This window comes from Apodemus sylvaticus, chromosome 5 (genome assembly GCF_947179515.1).
Source record: "Apodemus sylvaticus chromosome 5, mApoSyl1.1, whole genome shotgun sequence".
Lineage (NCBI taxonomy): Eukaryota > Metazoa > Chordata > Mammalia > Rodentia > Muridae > Apodemus > Apodemus sylvaticus.
The window spans coordinates 954,944-978,547 of record NC_067476.1 but is presented as its reverse complement, the minus strand read 5'-3'; the positions used below and the strand labels follow the sequence as shown (position 1 = coordinate 978,547).

The 23,604-nt window shown below is 40.9% G+C and overlaps 1 pseudogene; it reads left to right on the top strand.

Annotated features, from left to right (window-relative positions):
- The window catches only part of LOC127685015 (ubiquitin-conjugating enzyme E2 G1-like), a 368,466-nt pseudogene that overhangs the window by 261,977 nt on the left and 82,885 nt on the right, over nt 1-23,604 (top strand).

Below are 23,604 nucleotides of genomic sequence, written 5' to 3'. Positions count from 1 at the left end.
CTTGCCCATTGTTGCTAGACAGCTTTTATTTAAACATCAGGTTTGTTAATGCTGCCATTTTCCTCAAGCATTGTGTAGGATGCTGTGGCCCTTAGATGGCTTTCCTACTGCATCTGTTTGCCGTCCTATCTGCTCCACTAGCCATATGACTTTTGGTTTATGTATTCCTTCAGCACAACGCAATGCTTCTCTCCTCTGCATCCTCATCTCTGCCCTCGGAAGACTTCATCCTAAGCTTCTAAAATCTTTTTGTCTTTTGTTTTGTTGTGACAGAGAGCCGTAACCCAGGCCTGCATGTATGTTAGTTAGTGAGGACCCTACTTCTTAGCTACACTTCTGCATAAAAGTCCATTTTAAATGTCATCTCTTTTCATGAGGAATCTTTGGTACTAATGGATTGGTATTTTCTATAAATCTCCATACTATTTTTTATATTTTGTTGGTTCTTTATGCCAAGGGATCTAGTCAGTTTGCAATGGATGTATGTGCTCTTACTAACCTACATAGGTTAGTTAGCATAGGGCCTGTGATTACCTTGTAAAGACTTGATATCTTATGTCTTCATTTATTAAGGTGAAAGATAAATATTTCTGATTGTTTCAAGGAACACAGTCATTTACACAGTAGTAATTTAATAAATAATATAATAGTTGTAGTCAGAAGACTAACCTTTGATTTTTGATTCTAGTATCTACCATATTATTGTGTATCCTTGCTTTGGTTTCTCATCTATAAAATAACAACATATAGTAATATTTCCCTTACAGAATTATTGTGAAGAGGAAATAAATCAATACATTTAATGCATTTATTCTAGCACCCAGCAGACTAAGGCTGTATTACGTAATTCTGGAGCTGTTAGCCACATCTGACTCTTCAGCAGTGAAATGTGGCTGGTCCAAATTGACATGCTTTTGAGGTATCAATGCATTAAAGATTAGAGATAAAAATAATAATAATAAATCTCATTTTTATTGATTTTCCATGGGAATAAAATTTTAGATATAGTAAGTTAAATAGAATGTATTAAAATATTGCCTTTTAAAACTTTTCATGTGTATGTGAGATGTGTATATATGTATCTGTATGTGTCCATCCAATTCTTATGTGTAAATATACGTGCCAGATGCCAGGGCACACATGGAGGTCAGCGGGCAACCTTGTTATCAAATTTTATCTTGTATCTTGTTTGGTCTCTCTTGGTTTTCAACTATGGATGCCAGATTTACTGACCCATGGGCTTCTAGAATTTTCCTTTCTTTGCTTCCCATCTCCCCATAGGAGTACAGGAATTAGAGACATTGATGCTGTCTGCCCAGTTTTTATATGGATTCTCATACTTCAGACTCAGATCCTCATGCTGTATGGCAAGTGCCTTTACCCACTTAGCCATCTCTCTAGCCCTAAACAGTTTTTTAAAGATATGCTACTAGGAATTTTTTATTGAGATAGCTTTTCTCTCTGTGGCCCTTGCCGTCATGGAACTTTCTCTGTAGATCAGCCTGGAACAGGGTTGACCAGGCTAGCCTTGAACTCAGAACCTGTCTCTGCCTCCTGAGTGCTGGGATTAAAGATGTGTGCCACTATTATCCAGCAGGTACTGCTAGAAGATTTTAACCTGTATCTGTGGCTCACATTATTACCTGTTGTATAACAGTAGAACATGCTCTGTTGAATTGTGTTGACATGTTGTTATTTCTGTGTTACATTACTACTGGTGCTAAGGATCTTCGTCCCCCCTCCTTTACCTTTTTCTCCTATAGCTGCTGACTTTAGCAATTCTGATTGGAGGATTAGGGAAGAATGTTAGCATGGTGAGATGATTCAAATGTGGGGTGTAAGGAGTGGGCAGTCCGACCTCAAGTGAGGCAAGACTAGTGTAGTCTCACTTCAGAGCCATGTGCTCAAAATCCATGACTTTATCTTTCCGACTTTGGAGGCTGAGACTTGTGCCTCCACTGCTATCAGTACTTTTTCCTTAGTATAGGGAGCTGAATTTGGTTATCAAAATCGGACATCCATTTATAATAATGAAAATGAAAGCTTGTTAAAATAGAGATTAAAAAGGATCTCTTTGATTCAGAAGATCCTAAATTATGAGTGAAGGGAGTTAATTGAAAGATAATAACTTTTAGAAAAGAGCACGTGAAAAACTTACATGCTTTCCTTTTGCTAATTCTAAATAGTTTTTTAGCTGGGACAATTTCTATTGCCAGACACCAGGGCTTTGCTGAACACGACTGACATATTCTCTGTCGTAGGCATCAGTTATCTGGGATGGATTTGTAAGAGGCAATTGTATAGTCTGGGAGTTGGTTTGTATGCATCTTGGGCTTTTCAGAGTAATGCTGTTTTTGGTACTGACTGTATCGGTATCCATGCCGCCACTGCCTCATTGACTGGGACTGTCATTCCTAGGGTAATTTACAAGATTTGTTTGAGCATCTCATAACTTGGAGAGTGGATAGACAACAGAATGTGTTAGTCTTTTTGTATTTGTTGGGTTTGTTTTGTTTTGTTTTTGTTTTTGAGAGCTTCCCCATAATTGCTTCTTGTGGCAGCTCATTCCTTATGCTGAGTCGTTAGACTTGATGAGTAGGGTGTGTGTAGACTCAGTAGAAATTACCATCTGTACTGTTGGTGTCCTTTGAGATCATAAGGTACAGTCATTATCTTATCATATCTAAGTCATTTGCCTTATCTACTTGGGTGCCTTAGAACTAGTAGTCAAAAAGTCCTCAATCCTAGTGGATATACGTGGCTTATTTGTCTTGGTAAGTTCGAAACAGAAGAATCATAATGTGAAGGTTCCACCCCCTAACATATTCTTTGATTAATTGGCATAATAATAACTTTTCTTAGTTGTATCCAAATAAAAATCCACAAACAATTTTTATTTTTTTATTTGAACATCTGGTCAGTATCTGTTATCTATAGAATGCTGTTTTGTAGTGTGACCTGTTAACCCACGGTGTGAAGTCTACAAAAGGAACATCAGAGGTAGTTTAAATATGAACTGCTTTGTTTGCATTGTGTTTCTGGATATCTAATTTCAAACTTGGAAGGTGTAGGAATAATTGTTTATATTAGCTAATACTTGTTTTTGTGGAGGTCAAAATAATTTTTAATAGTAAGATTTTTCTAGATTTTCAGATATTTGAGTTGTGAACTATTAATCACTACATGAAGGAAAATGTTTTTATGTAAATCTTAACATGCCTATGTACCTATGCCAATAAAGACATATCAGGCCCCTGGAACTGAGAGAGACAGAGACAGCAACAGCAAGCATGTGTATGTGTGCACATATACGCTGGTCTATTAAATATGTTGTAAATGCATGCTTTTCTGCATTCTTTACCTAATTAGAAAAGGCATAACATTTTTTAATGCTCTTGTCTGGAGTTATGTCTACCTTCATCTTACTGTGTCAGAGCAACACACAAAATAGTAAATGAGGAGTTGGACCAATTGGGACTAGAAAACATTGTCCACAGTCCAGTGGTCCGTGTCACCGTTCCTTTGCTTCCAGGATATAGTGCATAATCAGGAGAGGCAAGCCAAGCTAAGTCCTCTTAGAACACCATGTCTGGGGAGGTTACAGGGTCCCCAAGGTTTGTTCCTTCTTGTCATTGTAACACTCTCACCGTGACAAGGAGATCTGGGAAGTCACCTGAGGATGTGATGAAAACCACATTCTAATCACTTTTCTTTCCTCTTCTGAACATTTAATGGATAGGGAATGTGTTTAGTTTTCATACATATATTTAATTACATAGTCTATATATACTCATATATAAAACAAGTCAAAAAATTAAATCATAAAACAGAATAACCAAGTGAAAGAACCTGTATCTGTTTTCATGTGCTTGAGGTTACATGCAAGAATAGTATTTCCTGACTAGTCATCCAAAGCTCTTGCTAGGAAACGGGCTTGCTTTGTGTTTACGAGGGAACGTTGTAGCAGCAATCAGAACCTTTGTAGCCTGTAGCCCATTTTAGAGACATGTCAGGTTAGGAAAAAATTTTGCTTGTCTCTCCTGGATTCTTGGAGACAGGGACTCACAGACTGGCTTGGAATTGGGGACATTGCCACCCTGAGCTCCTGAGTGCTGGAGTGACAGGCCTTTACCACCATGCCTGCCTATCAAGTTAAGTGTTTCAGGAACCCGAGGATAATGATTTTTCAGCTTGTTTTTCTGATGATAATCATGAAAGAAAAGGTTTTGAAAAATCTGTTTTGAAATAATATTTTGTTAGGTAACAAAAAGAAATACCAGGATATATTGCTCAATATTTGTTAGCTTTGGCTAGCTTTGTTCTATAAATTAATAGTATATTAAAACTACTTCCTGAGAATATTTCATTTTTTATTAGTTCTTAAAGTTTCCAGAAATTTTGGTTAAACCTGTATTTTGATTCCAACCAGAATTTTTTTAACAAAAAAAAAAAATAAATAAATTTTGTTTTAATCTGTGCAGCTGTAGTTCTCTTTGCAGTCATGAGAAATATCTATTTTATTAAGTCCTATGAGGAATATGTGTCACATACATTTAAGAAAAAAAACTATTTAAGATGAAAAATTCCAAAAATGACTTCCCTCTTGTGTGAAGTAAAACAAAACCCCCAACACATCTCTGTCTGTGGTAATGACATTGAGGTGACAAACTGCAGGCAGGTGAGGTTCCTGGGGGTGATCTCACACCTGCACCAGGAGCTTGGGAAACAGCTGGGCTTGGAACTGCCTGCTGGCCTTGCTTTCTGTTTGATGCAAGACCAGCTCTCAGGCTGAGGCCCTTGCATTTATACAGAAGATCCCAGGTCTTTGAAAATAGACAGATGGGGCTGTGGTGGGTAGTGTTCCCTGGTTTTATGTAGCTTTTCTTTCAGATGGAGCAATGAAGACACCTTAGTGCTGTCCCTGCCAGGCTCCAAGCCCACATGTCTCACAGCTACCCAGAGTTTGGTCTGCCAGGCAGGTGTGACTGAGGAAGCCATAGACAAGGCTATCCTGGATCTGCAGCCCATTGCATAGCCGAGTGTGAATTTACTTAACTGCTGGCCCCTTCCTTTCTTTTTAGCTACTCAACAGAGCTCTGGAGGCAGCAGAGATAGTGGTCTTAGCCATGCATGCTGTAACTCTCCTGCAACTTCTTATGGAATTCTTGTGTATAGTTCTTTTACATGCTTCTCCAAAGAAAAGAGGCATATGTACTTGTTAAGGTACAGGAGATTTCTGTGTGAAAGCTGCACCCATCTGTTAAGGCTTCTCAAGATTCAAGAAACCATCAGGCCCACAGATCCTTCAGTTAGTGTTCCTTTAGGTCCATAGGCTTCCCTCTCTGCTGGCTAGGGAACTGGTTTTTTTTCCCCCTCCTGCACTGGTGTGATTGTGGGAAATTTGCTGAGCCTCCATACATCGACTCCCAGGAACCCTGAGAAGAAATGACATTGTCTTCTTACATTTCTGTTTTTGTTTTTTAGAGACAGGTTTCTCTGTGTAGTCTTAGCTCACCCTTACTCTGTAGACCAGGTTGGCCTTGAACTCACAGACTGACCCCCTCTGCCTCAAAAGTGCTGGGATCAAAGGCTCCTGCCTCTACCCCCACCAGCGCCCAGTTCTTGCTTTCTTGAGGGTAGTCTGCTGCCTCTGTTCTCTCACACACTGATGTTTTCCTTTGAAGCCAGGAACCCAGAACAGAGTGTCCAGGACCAGGCTGAAGGTAGGTTTAGTTTGCCCTGACAGTGTTTTAAAGCTGTGTGAGGAGTTGGGGTGTAGCTCAGCAGAGGGCTTGCTTTGTGTGCACAAGGCTGAGTTCTTTCCACACTGAGGAGATAAAACCTTGAGCCTTTAAACTTGGGGGAGACTTTGTATGATAGCCCAGAGTTCTGGTTTCACTTTGCATTATCCACTCCCATGGACCTGTAGGTAGGAAAGCTCTATGATAGCTTTTTCCTTTGAATTAGTTTTGTTTTGTGTTTTACCTTTTTGATACACAGACACACACACACACACACACACAAACACTTAGTATTTGTAGGTTTTTGGTTACAATAATTTTTCCAATGATCACTTGATTAATTGTATTTATTCTATTTAGTTAAAACATTATTGCTCCAAAAACATTCAAGTAGACCTGTACGGTCCTTCTGTCGGCTTACAGACAATTCTGCCAGGCTCCAGCCAACTGCTACCTAGGTTTGAGCCAACATGGAGTATAAGAACTGCTCAGCTACGTGTGTGTGTGTGTGTGTGTGTGTGTGTGTGTGTGCTCTCTCTCTCTCTCTCTCTCTCTCTCTCTCTCTCTCTCTCTCTCTCTCTCTCTCTCTCTCACTCACTCTCTCTCTCCATCTCCTATTCTCCTTCATTCTCTCTCTCCTCCACTTGTTGCCAGCTGGCCTCTTCTTCTCTTCCTCCCTCCTCTCTCTTTCTGTCTTTCTGTTGTCCTTTATTCACTGCCTCTGTCCCTTTTCCTGGTCCCCTTCCCTTCCCCCAGTAAACTTCCTTTTGTACTAGGCCTGTCACTGGTGGTGGCTCCTCCTGGGAACCCCTGGGCTGACATGCTGAGGCTGAGGTGTTCCCTCCTTCTTAATGCACATTGCTTTGTAAAGCCTAGCCTTCAGCAGCAGATCTGGCTCCAGGTATTCAGACCTTGTTCTTTACAGGAAACAGCAGGGCCTGTAGGCCTGTAGGCCACTCCCTCTGAAGCCCCTGTTAAGATTGGTTGTTAAGCCAAGGGCTGGATGATTAGAATCTTTTGGTTTTATAAGGCTCAAAACAATGGAAGAGTAAATGCTACTTTTACCAGTTTGCTATTCTACCTGCCAAGGATAAAAACAGGGAAAGTTTGCTTCAGAAGCATGCCTGGGTGAGTTGCATGACAGTAGGTCCTAATGGGCAGGTATCAGGGATACTCAGTACTCCACAGATCTTTTTATAAAGAGAGCAAATCAAGTTTTTGTTTTTTGTTTTTTGTATTTGGTTTTTTCGAGACAGGGTTTCTCTGTGTAGCCCTGGCTGTCCTGGGACTCACTCTGTAGACCAGGCTGGCCTCGAACTCAGAAATCCGCCTGCCTCTGCCTCCCAGAGTGCTGGGATTACAGGCATGCACCACCACCGCCCGGCTGCAAATCAAGTTTTTGACCTTGCTTTGTTTTGTGGGCTTTATGTTTGCATTATGGCTTTGTAAGTACTGCCATTAACTGAGATGGGTCAGTAGGCAGGGGTGGAAAAAGGCTGGAGAGATTTTTCAGTCAGTTTCTCTACCTTTGTGTTTTGTTGTTCCAAAGGAGGGGCCTAGAAACCTCTTCATTAGTACTATCAAGGATCATGACCATCTGAGTATTAATTAGGAAAGATAAACTATATCTTATAGGACTAAATAATACCCTGCTGTTTGGACATCCTTTCACGATACCAAGAAAAATAGAAAGAACTGAGTATTGATTTAGAAGAATCAACTCCTTGACTTCACATATCGCCTTTTTTCCGGTACCAGCTTGCATAAATTCTTATGCAACAGGCCTTGACTTCTATGACAATAAATAGCTATGATGAAAATATCCCCCCACCCTACCTGTGTCATTGATTTTTGAGGGTTCTATGATACTACAGATATACACATATATACATAAGGAAATGTGAGATAATACATCTCTGATGTAAGCTGCTGTTTTATCAATGAAACAGAATTGTATCACAGCTACCTTGGGGGGCTTCAGGTATGCTGTTTGTCTTTTGAATCCATGTGGGGATTATAGGGTTTTTTTTGATGATCCTTTTTTGTGGATATGGATAATAATTGAAGTTACTAGAACACATTGGGTTTGGGTCCTAGAAACTTCTAAACTTGTAGAGTTTTAGGAAAGGTTTCCACATGTACATTAGTGTAACCTAGTAAAATCTCGTGCTACAGTAATAGTATGGGGCATTTAACTGCTTAGGTTCATGGCACTGGCAAAAGCAGAGAATGTTTCTGTTTCCACTCAGGGTTCTCCAGCAGTATTAATGCCTCTGGAGTTTTGTAGTTGTGACCTTTTTTTAATGAGAAGGAATTTATAATCAATGTTTTCAAGTCTACTGTATCTGTTGAGGGATTACACACTGGAGACCACTCTAAAGGTCAGTAAAGAAGGCGCAACAGAGGTTTATGTGTGTTTCAGATCTCAGTGTCAGCAACCTTTCCTGATAGGTAAGCCCTGTAATGAGAAGCTTGGATAGAAGTATATACTTGTTCTAAGGAAGAGCGCTGACACCTAGGCCATTTAAACCTCAACCAGAAGAACTGATACACTTAACGTCTGACAGGAACAAAATCTAGTTTCCTTGAAGTCACTTGGTAATCAGTCTGTGAATGGGCTTGTGACATGTGGCAAAGCTAAGCCTTTCCCACTGTATGGCTGGTGGGAGCAAGAAGAAGTAGGGGCCTTGCTTGGGGACATTCATATGCGTTATTGTCCGAGTTTTGGGGCAGGAAAAGCAGATTTGATTTCTTGTCCCAGTCACCAACTTGCTGGACCTAGGCAGGTTGTTCTAAATGTCTCTGAGCCTCTTGGCAATCAGACCTTATAATGTGTTTTATGCTGCATTAAGCTCCTCTCCTCTCCTCCCCTCCCCTCTCTTCCCCTCCCCTCTCTTCCCTTCCCCTCTCTTCCCCTCCCCTCCCCTCTTCTTTCCTCCCTTCTTTTCTCCTCCCCTCCCTTCCCCTCCCCTTCCTTCCCCTCCCCTCCCCTCCCCTCTCCTCTCCTCTCCTCTCCTCTCCTCTCCTCTTTCCTCCTCTCCTCTCCTCTCTGCTCCTCTGTCTCTTTGTCTCTGTCTCTCTTTGTCTCTTTTTCTGTCTTTGTCTTTCTCTGTCCCTCTCCTTCTCCTTCCCCCCCTCCCCTCTCTCTCACATACACACACAGGCATACACATGTATTTGTGTGTGTGTGTGTGTGTGTGTGTGTGTGTGTGTGTGTGTACCTTCAAGGGTCTAGCTCCAGTCCTAAAACTGACTGTTTGAAGTAACCCTTTCTAATAGGATTCTGGGTTCTGCTGTTTGTCAAATAATTTGTTATGAAGTCAAAACTGCAGTTTAAAACAAGGTGGGTAATGGGCCTTACAAAAGAAAATTTCCCATAAGTATAATCCCTTCCTAGTCTATATTTATTATGCTTTTCTATAAAAATTTTAAAGTTGATATAGAAATGTCTTAACTACAATTATGAAAATAGATGTTGAAACTTTCATAAATCAAATAGGAGACACACACACATACATACCCATACACACACCCTTTTTTCTTATATAACCTGTATGGTCTATCTACTTTTTGCCAAGGTTCTATGCTATGTATTAGTTTCTATTTTACAAACCAATGACAGTAAAGAGATGTGGATCTCAGAAAGCTTTTTGTCTGACTGTCCCATGTGTAGCTACGGCCAGTGTTTGCCCATGCTATGGCCTGTGTTTTAGAGTGTGTTGAATCTTTGGAGTTTATTCTCATTCTAGGAAAGAATTGCAGAGATGTCATTCTAGGCAGAAACAAAACTTGTAGGCCTCAGAAATCTTCTTAAGTGGGATTTGTTCTGGTGCCGGGGGCTGAAGTGAGGACCTCAGCATGTGGTAGGCAAACCTTCTTGCATTGAGTTACATCCCCAAATCATCACTAGTGTTTTTACGTTTAGATAACAATAACTTTTCACATTGCTCCATGAATTACTTATTAGTCTTTATAATCCACGGGTTCGGGTAGACAGCTTAGAAGCAGATGTAAGGAGGAATTCAATCTTTCTTCCTCTTTGTTCTCATCCTCCAATCAATGGCTTGGACTTTTTCAAGTCTCCCATCCCAGAGAACATTCCCCTCTTAGCTGTCTCCTCTCTCCCCCCTCCTTATTTCCTTTCTTCATTCCACTATATCTTCTTCCTTACAATCATTCTTCTAATCCATTCTTGTCAATAAAATTTACATCCTTGTTAATCACATGCAATCAAAATTGATGCATAAGGTAAAGGAGGCTACATTTTGTGTATAGAGGCAACAGTGGCAGAACAAATAGATGTGCATCCCTTGGTGATGATCATGGGGAGATTAGAAGAATTGGATAAAACTTGTTAGCTTTTGCCTTATAAACCCTGTTTTCATGGAAGAGGATGTTATCTTGTGCTCTGTTACTTAAAATAACTGTGTAGATAAGATTTAATGCTTTTACCATCATTCTTCTAATCCATTCTTGTCAGAAAGAGATCTGTGGTGCTGATATTGTCTTTTTATTGTCTCAGAAATGGTAATTTGTCAAGTGGTTTCATATAAAAAGGATGCTAAAACTTAAGAACATACTCGTAAGCCGGAAACATATAATTTGACTAATGGAGATTGCTAGTCATAGATAATAATCAAGATATTAGTAACTCAAGGCCAGTGTAAAGCTGTTTAACATTACTAACTTAACTAAAGTGAAGAGAAAACACTGTCCCTTAGAGATAATTTCATAGAATACCAGTTATATAAAGTTAGAGAGACAGCACGGAGACCCAATAATCTGAGAGGAGTGTCTATTCTTGATTTAAGCCATAGATGGTTGTGGTTCCTATTCTTCATATATGCCAAACCAACTATTGATCAGTATGTAGAGATAATTTTAGAATTTAGAACTTGTTCTGAAAATTTTGTTTAAATTCTTTCTTGCATTGTCTCCTAGGCACATCTTTATAGTAGTTTCTCTCTCTTTGCAGTGAAGTATCTGGTTATCACCCCTGGCTTTGGCCGTGGCAGTTTTTAAAATTTGGTTCAGTGGTTTTGTTGTTGTTGTTGTTGTTGTTTTGGTTTTTTTGTTCTTTTTCTCATTAATCAGCATTCCTACCTTTAACTACAGTAGGGTCTATGGCAACCACCCTCTTTTGTTCTTATATTACTTTTTTCTTATGAACGATTTCAAGTCAGCATCTTGATATATCAGAATGTCTGAATATCAGACTATTTCCACTCAACTTAACTTTTCAAGAAGTTAAATGTTTTACTTTTAATCCTTTTTTCCTGAATTCTAAGCAGAATTCAGAAATATCACCATGTTCATGTAAGTATATGCAGCCTAAGTGACATATGTAATTACTTGAATTTGTCTCTGTGAAGCTTCATGTAGTTTATTATGAAATGGTTTTGAATAAAAAATAGAAATATTTTAACTATAGCCTTAGAAATTTAATTGTGTTTATGTAACTCTTGTGGATCTTTTTTTAAAATATATTTTTATTTTCTATATTCTTTGTTTACATTCCAAAAGCTTTCCGCTTTCCCAGCCCCCCCCCCCCCATATGTCCTATATGTCCTCTTTTCTCCATCCATTCTCCTATCTTTCCCCCTCCCCTTTCTCTGTCCTGGTACTCCCCTACAATACTGGATCAAGCCTTTCCAGGATCAGGGCCCTCTTCTTCCTTCTTCATGGGGAATCATTTGATATGTTAATTGTATCTTCAGTATTCAGAGCTTCAGGGCTAATTAATATCCACTTATCAATGATTGCATTCCATGTATATTCTTTTGTGATTTCAGGACCAGTGTGCCTTTGTCTTGCACCAAGCTCTCTATGTCACAAACAATCAAGGAACCATCTCTGGCTGTACAGATGTAGTTGCTTATTGTAGCCCCAGTGAAAGAACATGGGAGCCAAGATCTTGCTAATTGTAGTGACCCTGCCTGCATTGTGAGTGTCAGATGATTTGACAGGACTGACATGCAGCTAAATGGAATAGGAAAAGGCACGGCAGTGGACTGTTGGTCCATTAGTTTGCCCAGGCATCTTGTTTTACTAAGGAGCTCTCTAATGGTTTCTCGGCAATAATTACTCTCTCTCTTCCTCATGGTATTCAACATGACAGGCACTTGCCGAAGTCACAGCTAATATATTTGCACTCTAACAGGCCCCAATGCTGGGTCTCCTTGAGTACTTTGGCTAAGATATGAGTGATGTCTATGCTTTTTTTTTTCCTTGAGAAAAATCTCTAATGCAGAAGACAACCATTTTATTTTGGATATTAAGCAGGTATGTGGTGTGGCATGAGTGCTTGAGAAAAGAAAATGATGCATTAGCTGTGAACTCCCCATTGTATGTCCTGTGTATTAGTAGTTGATGATATTGAAACAGAGGAAAACTTTTATGGGCTGATTTACTTACACAGTGATAATTCAGACTTGATCCAGAAGCACAGATAGGGAGGGGGTTTCCATAGACATGAACTTCCAGGCAACTGTCTTGAAAGTACACAGTATGTGATGATTCTTTCATTTCAGATGATGTGCAATCGGGAAGTAGTTTTCCTACTTCCTACACTTTCCTACAGTTTTTTAAACCAAAGAAGGTATCTTAGAGTAATTTAGCTTAAAAAAATGTTCTTCAGGTCACTTATTTTTGATATGTAGTTGATTTCCCCTATAGCAATATTTACTTTTTGGAAGTCAATTTGAACTTCTATATTAAGTATTTTAGTTTAGTTAATATTTATTGGATTCTTTTGAGATTCCTAACACAGTTTGTTAGTGTATAGCTTTGGAAAACAGTGTATGTCATAGCCCTCCACAGTGATATGATCATTTTTCTTACAATCTTTGAACGGTGTGGTCATAAAATAATCCTTGTGCTAGAAAATACAAGAGGAAGAAGAAATACATGCGTGGAGGCTATGCTTTGGGTTTCAGTGTCTCTTCTTCATATTCATGTATTTGTAGGGGGGTGGTCCTACTCAGAAGTTTAATCAGATTAAAGATCCCTGTTTATTTTTTAGTTTTTATTTTTTTAAGATCCCTGTTTATAAACTCTTTAGAGGGGTGAAGAAATAAGCAACAACTCGATTTCAGATACTTATTTTTTCAACCTTCAGCTATCTCTTAGAACAGTTTCTTACTTTTTTAAAAAAAGTACTTATGTTTTGCTGTATCAGAAAGAAGAGAAAAAAAATCTTAGAAACATATTAAGCATATGATGAAATTGAAAGGGTTCTGAAGAATCCTTTAGAATCTGTTTTCTTTGTGCAGGTACCAGATGTTGATGTTGGCAGCACTTAAGAGGGTCACAGGACGTTTAAAATCACTAGGCTGTGGTGAATAAAATTCCAGGTCTGTTGCACTGAAAATTATTTAAAACTTGTGTTTGTTTACTCAGTGGTAAGTAGTACAAAAAGCATTTTTCTTCTATATGAGTGTGTTTTAAACAGGTACATTTGACATACATACATGATCAATGAAAATGTTTAAAACACATTTGTGTCCCAGGGGCTCCTATCACTGCAGGCCACTGGTTCCGTTGAAGTCCATTTTCACACGTGCAGAGCTGATCACTCTGCACTTGACCTTCCTTGTAAGTTATTTGTTTCATGTACTAGAGGGCTAAGGCTACATAGCTGTGCAAGAAGGGGGAAAAGGCGTACGTGCTACACTTAGGTAGTATTTCCTTAGTGTTCTCTGACAGTAATTTTGAGAAGAAAACATGACTTTTTATGCCCACCCCCACTTTTGGGACTGAGCTAAGTTTCTCATTGATAAAATAATTAAGAGTTTATAGTTTCAATGCTAAAATAGAAAGTAAAAAACTGGTTTTGAGGAACAAAACCAATTCCAACAGGGGGTACCTCTCTGTACTCACTGTAGATTCTTATTTATTCTTGTTTTATGGGTGTCACACTTGAGTAGTTAGGTTGCCGCCTTTCTTAGTTTTCCAAAGGAGTTTAATACATAGATCCTCCAGTTTGCCTTGTTTCTTTAGTTAGGAGTTTGAACCAATGCTGTAAGTGCAATGAAATCCATTTCTTCTAGACTGTGTTATCTATCTTACTACTGTCCATCACGATAGTATTCCAGCTTTCTGTGGGAAGGGAAGTATTTTGAATAGTCTATCAGAGGAAATGGCTAGGAGGAAAAGCAGATCTCAGCAGCTCTCATTTCTGGGATTACGGCTGACTTCTTCCTTTTTAGCACACCTTTCAGGTTGTGTATAATTATACAGAATTGAAATAAGAAAAATAGTATGTGTGATGAAGTTAATTTTTATACACCAAAGAAGATGTTGCTTGTTCTGTTTGTAGATCCTGGTGCCTTGGTTTCATTCAATGACAAAGAGAGGTGTGGTGTTATTTGTGCTCTCATGTCGCTAAACCTCAGGAACATGCCAGGACATTGAGATTGAATTGTTATGTGAACATCACTGAATAGTCTTCACAGTCCTAGATGGTGTGGCCTATTCCTTAAGGTTATGTGATACATTATCTTGCTCCTAAGTCACAAGACTATACAGCGTATTTCTGTTCTGCATATTGTAGCCAACCGGAACAGATATTTTTATATTTACAAACATCTGAACACAGAAAAGATACAAAAAGAACACAGTAGAAATGCTGAAAATCAAGCATACATAGGGTGCACTTGTATGAGTGGAGTTTACAAACCTAAAGCCGTGGTGAGTTCGTGAGTGAATGGTGTGTGACTTTGAGGACCTGGGGCATTATAACAAACTACTGTAGACTTTGTAAGCTCTCTGCACGTAGATCGGTTTTTTAATTAGTTGTATTCTTTATTTACATTTCAAATGTTGTCCCCATTCCTGGTTCTGTTTTCCCCCAAAACTCCCTAACCCTTCCCCCCTCCCCCTGCTCACCAACCACACACTCCCTCTTCCCTGTCCTGGCATTCCCCTATACTAGGGCATCTCGCTTTCTCAGGACCAAGGGCTCTTCTCCCTTTGGTGTCCAACAAGCCATCCTCAGCTACATATGCATCTGGAGCCCTGGGTCCCTCCATGTGTAGTCTTTGGTTGGTGGTTTAGTCCCTCGGAGCTCTGGGAGTACTGGGTAGTTCTTTAGTAATTAATCAAGTTACTGAATCTTTGCATTTTATAAAACTTATTTTTAAATGTTTGAATCTTATACTTAGATTAATATATGGATACATTGTACAAGATTATTTGACTGTTGTCAAGACATTTTTCATTTAAAACCTTTTTCTGATTAAAAGCTAATATAAGAGCTGAAGTCTAAACAATGTCAGGATCATATCTTGTCATCCTGGAAAGTCGTCCGTGGGTGTGACAAGATGAAGATGCCCATTTGCTTAGCACCGTCTCTCAAGCCCTTCTGAGGACTGCCTCCTCCTCAGGCACAAATGTGTCTGTAGTAGTTTTTCTGGTTTCTCTCTTCTTCTTTTTAATCATAGATTTATTTGTAAGCAGATAATTTACCATCAATATTTTGCTCCAACAATAAGGCCTTTGTTTTCTTGTCCTTCAGTTTCTTTTTTTTCTTTTTCAACTATGTGTACATTAGATCATTTTATAAAAATTGCTTCATGTCAGTCTGTGGGACCACCGTGTTCTCATGGTCCATTGTCAAATGAAGCATTGTCTGAACAAGCTAGCTGTCACACACAGCCATTTGATGTTTAGATTGGTAGTGTGTATAGCCACAGATCCTATATCCATAGAGTTTCTGATCACCAAAGACAGAATGTTTTAAACTGATGTATTTTAACTTACCATTACTGTGGTTATTATGACATAGGTCTTTTATATATTATATGCATACATATGTATCTATAAATTTATTATATTTACTTGTATTTATATTGCTAATCAATGTACTTATGTAAAGGAAACAGACTTGCATGGTAGGCAGCATTGAGGGGGAATTTTAGAATGCCTTTGTCACGTCTGTAGTTTAGTGGAGTATGTAAAATAAACAATGCCTACTGTGTGATGAACGCCAAAGAGCTAATCAATTTTGGATATTACTCCTGGTTAGAACTCATGTAAGCTGTCCTATATTATAGTTACTTGGAAAGATGTATAGAAACCTAATGTTTTGAGTGGGTAAATTTGTTTTGTAACCTGTGAAATGTGTTCCTGTGGATAGTGCATCTAACCTCTGAACTTTCCACTCATTGTCTATGCAGTGAGGATTCCAATAATGCTTTTCTTTTGGATGATATGAGGATATAGGAATACCTTTTGTAAATTTATATGCAGTTTGCTAATTTACTAAGGTATTCTTGCCAAATGACCTAAATTAGAAGGAGGGTGGTTTGGATCAAGTCCCTGAGCTCACTGTCTAGAGTCAGATTACATTTGTCCATTCTACTTGGAAGAGGTGTGTGTGTGGGGGGAGGGGCATCAAAGATGTATGGTTTTAATCTTATTTTTGTTAGAGGCTATGACTACTCTAACCCCCATAGCTTCAATTAAAAAACTTGAAAATAGTTCATTTTCTAGTCTAATTACTTGGCAGAAATTTAGAATAGCAAGAAACTAGTAACAACCAAACCTTTCCTTTGCACTTACAGATCAACAGAAGAGATTCTTGGGTCCTAGAGACCAAAGAAAGAATCAGCAGGAATGCCCAGGGTGAATGATGGATTGCAGAGCCTGGCTGGTAATTACTTTCACTGAGCTAAAACATTAACTTGAAACATGGGAGCAAGGCAAGATGAAAATCGGGAGGTGGACCTCTTCCTCCCCATGGAATGCCCATACTTGCCTTGTGGAGGTAGTTGTTTCTTTGGTGGGAGAGTCCAGTTCAGCTTCCTTTCCCGCGGCTCAGCATGGATTTTCATCTACCACCCCGGTAGACAAGGAGTGGTACCTTTGTTTTGGCCATTGTAATGGTAGGTGTTTAAGTCAGTCTGCTTTCTGAGATGGCAAGAACTCACAGTTTCTCAAGAGTTTTCAGTAGGATACCCGATATTAACAGAGATTTTCTCCTCTTGGGGTTCAGCTTTTTTGTAATTTTTTTCCATAATGTGGGCTCTGGAACCCACATGGTTGATAACCATGACACTCTCAAGCACACGTACACCACAGAACTTCACACATCTTCCCCCATCCTTACACACACAAATCGCCATCTTCACTTCATAGATGGAAACAGGCCTGAGCACATATAAAGGAGAGGCTGAGACAGGTGGGAAATCTGGGATTTTACATGCACAGGCCAGAGAGAAGACGTTTTCACAGCGCACTGCGGCTTTTGCGCATGCGCACTGCGGCTTTTGCGCATGCGCACTGCGGCTTTTGCGCATGCGCACTGCGGCTTTTGCGCATGCGCACTGCGGCTTTTGCGCATGCGCACTGCGGCTTTTGCGCATGCGCACTGCGGCTTTTGCGCATGCGCACTGCGGCTTTTGCGCATGCGCACTGCGGCTTTCGCGCATGCGCACTGCGGCTTTCGCGCATGCGCACTGCGGCCTCTGCGCACTGGGGGTTTCGCGCATGCGCACTGCGGCCTCTGCGCATGCGCACTGCGGCTTTCGCGCATGCGCACTGCGGCCTCTGCGCATGCGCACTGCGGCCTCTGCGCATGCGCACTGCGGCCCTGCTCCCGTACAGTCCATTCCCTTTTTTTTTCCCCGCCCTCGGCCCGGGGAGGAGCGGGACAACTCCGAGCTCGAGGGAGTGAGCCCGACCCTGGGCGCGGGTGTAAATCAGTCACCTGAGCACCGAGGGGCCGCGGCGAGAGTGCCCGCGCATGGGCGGGTGGGGAGTGGCGCGGGCACTGAGCACGGCCTGCCTGGAGCGGCCAGGCGGGGAGGGAGCAGGCCGAGTGGAGAGCTGAGGCAGCCGAGGGGCGCGGCCGCTAAGAGGAGACCAAGAGGTGGGGGCTGCACTTGAGGACCAGCGTGCTGAGATGGTAAGAAGTTTCCACCTCTTCTCCGCTTGCATTTGCACTGGGTAGGGACAGAGCTGGGCGGGACGCCCCGGGGGCCACGTTCTCCTCTAGTGCGGCAGGGTGAGGAGGCGGGCAGCCGGCGGCGCACCCGAAATCCACCCCCACCCCTCAACTTGGCCCCAAGTTTTTGAGGCGGCTGTGGGCGGGTGGGCGGGCAGATGGGAGCGAGGGCTTCCCCAAGCCTTAGGTGAGCTGCGGGCAGTCGGGGACTCCAGAGGGCGCGGGACGCGGGGACCCGGGATACATGGGGCTGCTGGATCCCGCGGCAACTTTCCCAACTTGCCGGCCTGTTCAGAGCCCCGAGCGGCGGCTGGGCACGGGGGAGGGAGGGTGCAGGGGGCCCAGGCGCGGCCTGCGTGGGGACCGCAGAGATGCCCGCGCGGCTGCGGAGGATTCAGACGCGGCCGCGGAGGATTCAGACGCGGCCAGTCATATCCTGCTAGACTGGCACATGTGTGCTTTCCTGAAGTGCAGTTCTGAAGCAGCCGGCCCACTGCGTTTACATACATGCCGAATGGACGGAAGGATTTGAGACGTGAAAGGGGGGCAGAATTAAAAAAAATACAGTGGTGTTGGAGCTCAGGACAAAACTAGACGGAATCTCCAGTGGGATGAGGCAAAGATTAAAAAACAAACAAACAAACAAACAAACAAAAAAACCCAACTACTTGTAAGTGCCAAGTGGTGGAGGAAACAGGATGGCACAGCACAGGGAGACTCCAGCACAGCCCCTGGAAGGACTGGCTACTCTGCAGCTGGGAAGCACTGTCTGCTTTTGGGAGCTCATTTGTTAGAAATGGGGCTTGACCATGCTTTTTCTTGGAGTTCCCTACCACCCAGTTTCACTGTTGTTAGCCCCACTTGGGGGCTCAGATACAGAGTGGGTCCTGTGTACATGGGATGTATAAGAAACGGGGTGATAGAAGGTTTACATTTTTCCCTCTTCCCTTCCCCCTGATGTGACATCTCTTGTTTCAGAGATCAAAGTCACAACTGGAATGTAGGAGATGGTACTGTCAAATTCAGACACACACACACACACACACACACACACATACAAAATGCACCTAAGACTGCGGTTACAGTAATGCTGACAGAAATTAAAGAGGTTTTGAAAGCAGCGTGCGATTTATGATGAATCCCATTTACCCTAGAGTCAAGCTGTTGTAAAACTGATGAACAAAAGACATCATAAAATAGTCCTGTGTACCCAGGATTATAGTGGCAGAAAGTGACCTGTTTTATTAATTTTTAAGTACTTCATGAACACTTGTAGTTGTTGAATCCTGTGTTTAAGTGAGGGATCAAAACAAAATATGAAATATATCTGCTTAGAGCTGGAGAATTTCTTGTAACGGCATTTTACAGAACATTATAAAAGCCAGTTGCATGCCTTTTCTTCCCCTGGCCAGTGTTACTATTTGTGAACAGAGCTGTTCCCATATACTAATCACTGAGCGGTGGCTAAGTCCATTTGTCTCCCATCGTTTTCTATTCTGCACGTTTAGATGGTTTTGTGCACAGACACACATGCTTTAGGTGGAATTTATTTCTGACACTAAGTGTTTCTGCTCTGAACTTTTCCTCTAGACTAAGCCTTGTGTAAGTTTGATAGAACTTCCTTTCGCTCTTTGGAATCATCCACACGAGAATCCTTTGTGAGCCCTTAAAGGCTCTGTATTTTATATCATATTTGTAGCCGTTTCATTTAAACTTGTTCAGTTTTAATGAAGTTCTGAGTTGTAGGTACTCTTTCTGTTCCCGGAGAGCAGTGGATTTAAAATCCAGACTGCTAATTACTTTACCAAAGCATAGGAATGTCTTTACCTGAGGGAAGGGCTAGCAAACCTGAATGTGAACTTTGTGTAGAGGATCTTTCTGGAAGCATGTCTGAAATGCCTTGACCCCCTAATCCTCTGAGAATATTAAGTTGGGTTTGTATATACAACTTTGGGTAAAAACCAACCTCATGTGACTTTTAAAAATATTGAGGAAATATTAATAGTAGTAGTGTATTGCTAATACCTGACTTACCCTCTTCTGCCTGACATGTGAGTTATCTGTCAGGCAGGGATATGTGATTACAAAAAGGAGCAGGCAAAAAGCAGGGCTGTCTGTTGCTATATTAAAATGTAAGTATTACAGTTTGAATTTTCAAGTGAGAGTTTCTGAGTTCAGTGCTTTACATAACATTTTGTCCTAATCTTGCTTGCTGTCAGGGATGTTTCTTGGTTGTGCAATTGCTGCAGTCAAGAATGCCAATTTGCATTCCATGAGTGTCATTTGATTACTTTTATCTGCGGAGCTCCAAGACTGGCCCAGTCCTCTCATTTCATCTTGCCATGTCATGAATCAGTGCTGTGTTGTCATTTCAAAAATCTGCCTGATTTAGACAAGAAAGAAAAGTACTTTCATGTTGCAGCCGCAGTCCCCTGCTAACTTGTCAGCAGCAGGATATGATTCACTTGGGCCCAGAAGAATGGAACAGAGAGGCAGGTTAGATGGTTCAATAAAGCCCACGGACAGGTAGTGTGTGACGTCCCCAGAGAGCTGCAGTTAATGAAGAACAGGTCTGCTTAGTTCTTCATGCGCTGACCTGGTGCTGTCCCCACAGTTTTCTCATTTGATCTTTCCCAGCAAATTGATCTTTTCTTGTATTTTATTTGCCTTCCAAATTAGTCCTAGAGGGACTGAAATTAGCAGAGCAACTTAAGTTGGATAATACAGCTGTTCAGAAAAGAAGAAATTGGACATTGGCAAAAAAAAAGGGGGGGGTGGGGGTGGGAGAGGAGAGGGAGCTATTCTTTTTTGTTGTTCCTGGGAATATTTCCTAGATTAAGGGAGTCCAAAGTAGGTGATGAAGCTAGCGGTTTCCCTTACTTTAAATTTAGAGTTAAGACTCAGGGCTATTTTAAATATTTTGTAAATGTTTGAAAGGTGGCTTCAGCAAGGATGAAGAGTTTGATTTAGCAATGCTCGCACTCACTTGCTTGGCCTGACCTGCTAGGGTAATAGTGGCTTTTATGGCTATTGGAAGACGGACAAAACATCAATGGCATATTGCAACTATGTTATTTATAGTCTTCTAAATAAGTACAATTCCCAAATATTCAATACTGAATTGCTGAAAAGATTAAACAATAAAAAGTCATTAACAGGATTGTGTATAATTATTATGGTGCATGAAGATTTTTTCTATGAATTACCATCAGTATCTTTGTTTTACACAAATTCCACAGACACCCTGTTCATAGATCAGGTTATTCTCTCCTCTGAGGTTTTCCTATTTAAATTTAAAGGTAGGCTTTTAAAATTGAGAGCGGGTTACATGTTGGGTTTCTTTGAAATGCTTACATGTTGGTTTTTGAGATTAAAATTCATTTTATACAAGGTGAGCATAGTTGATACAGGTTACAGTTTCACTATAGAGCCCTTGTACATAAAGCTTAGGTTGGGAGCAATTAATAGTCTTAATGTGATGAATGTATAAAGGAGCAGTGCTTTCTGAATTCCTCTGCAGATGGTCTCATTTACCATCTGCATCCTGACAAGAAACAGAGTTGAAAACGGCTGTTCTCCTGCAACATCTCTTGCTGGTCAGGAGTTACATAGTATAGCTGGTTAGTAAGCTCTCTAAAGAGCTAGAGGGAGCCTCATGATTTTATTAGATATACTTATGGTTTTTAAAAAAAGAACTCTGGCAGTCAGAATGTTGCACTATAACTGGCTTAGAGTTTAGGCTTGGAGGTGACACATGACACACACGAACACACACACACACACATACACACAGTGGTGAAAGCAACAGAATTTCCATTGAAAACAGTTAAGGAATCAGCTAAGCTTTCTAGGACTACCTTGTAGGTGATTTGATTGCTGTAAGGTGCAACCAAACATTCTGAGTGAGACTGTGTAGCCTGTGTGCCAGCTGAAGGAGCCCTTCTCAGGTTGTCAGGCCCACCTTCCAGGTGCCATTAAAAGCAGCTTCCCATCCAGTCACTGAGGAGCACGCTACCCTACTCCAGGTCACGAGACAGCTACTTCTCCCTGTGGATGATGTTTCCAAGTAGTTCTGCATACAACTCCAGATTATGGAGAAAACTTTCCTTCAAAAGAAGGAAGCTTTGTGTTGTCACCATAGAAGGCAAATCATTTTAAAACTTGGTATATTTTTAATCAGTAAATAAGCTACATTTAGACATCAGAGTTGAATGTTTTCTTACTTCCTGTTTGGCATTTGTTAATCAGTCCAACCAGTAACATTTGTGATATGTTTGTATTAAATAATCAGTGATGGTGATTGATCTTCATTATTTACATATTACTTTTTAGGGATGTTACTTTGACATTTATTTACCATTTAAGTAAATCTTATATCCAGGGATATAAACTGCCCAGATTTGTCTTCTTAGCACAGTAGCTCTCATTGTGTTGCTATCCAATAAAAGTCTTTATTTGTTGCTTATTAGAACCCTCAGTCCACTCAAAAGTTCAGCTATAATTTAATTTGGGTGTTCAAAGAGCCTCCCTTGTTTTAAAACACGTTCTCAGTATTCCTTTACCATTTGTTGTGAGCCTATATTCTAACTCATGAATATGCATAAGAGCAGTAATACAGACATGTCATTTTAAAAGTTGTTGCCAAAACAGAAGTGTACCATTTTCTTTAAAAATTATGTATATGACAATGTAAATTTTGTCCTTTTTACTGCAGTTTCTTAGACATTCTGGAGCATTTTCACTTTTCCAGCAGTAATTTAAATTGTTTTGTTCTACTGATTTAGGATTTGTTCCTCCAGAAATACAACCTTGAAGGTGTGGGGAAACAGGCCAAAGCTAAGCTTTGCAACCAAGAGTTCAGGTTAAAACGCTTTCACAGTTGTAGCCCCTTGAAATTATAAGGTCTTTGTTTTGAAATTTACAAATTGCCAGCCTGGTAAGTTCTTTATAGCAATTGCTGGCAGTTTTACAGAGTCCAAGATACTTGCTGGTTTCAGTTGAAGTGTAACCGATTACACAAGTTAAGGACCAGAACTCCAGTATCAGGGATCCCTCCACATGGAAGGCAGGATGTGGAACTGCTAAATGAGTCACTGCATGTGTGTGTGTGTGTAACCAGTGAGAATCACATCAAGTCTGTCTTCTACATACAGGATTTAAGACTTATCAAAATGTACAGTATTGTCCTGGACCTGGGGTTCATGAATTCACTGTCCCTGCTCTTTGTGTGTTTAGTACAGAGATGTAACAGCCCACACAAAAACATTTTTCTCTTATTATGACCTTAACATTTGCCAAAAGTGCCCCATACTGAAATTCCTTTTTAGTATCTTTTTTCCCCTTAGTCCAAAGCCAGACGTGTACCCAGACACACAGCCTCTGTGTATAGCAAGCTGTTTTAAATATTGTGACTCGGCAATGTGTTGTCTTTTCTCTGCTTGAGCCAAGGATCTCTGCTCAGTGTCTGTGGGTTACCAAGCTCCTTCTTTATTGTATGTCTTGTCAGCTATCCCTATTCATTTAACCTTTCATTAGCGTCTGTGCAGCTTCCCTGTCTGCAAAGGCAAGGAGAACCCGAAAGGCCCCACTGTCACAGTTATTAGATTTCTCCGTTACATCCCAGCAACCACAAAGAAGCAAGAGTGGAGACTATTGTCGTGCATGCTGCTGTCCTGGGGTGCAGCTCTTCTGTGCATGTCAAGGACATGTGCCACATGTTGATATGCATCCCAGGAATAAATGCGCAACATGGGGGATAGGCTGACAGAGGCAGTAATGAGCTTTGTAGGAGTTATTGCGAAGACCAACAGTTAGTGAAGGAATGTTGCTTAACCAGCCAAGGAGATAGATGGAGTTGAGAGTTGCCAAGATCTGCCTTGTGGAGCTTGTCAGTCCCATTGTTTTCATCTAAACTTCATT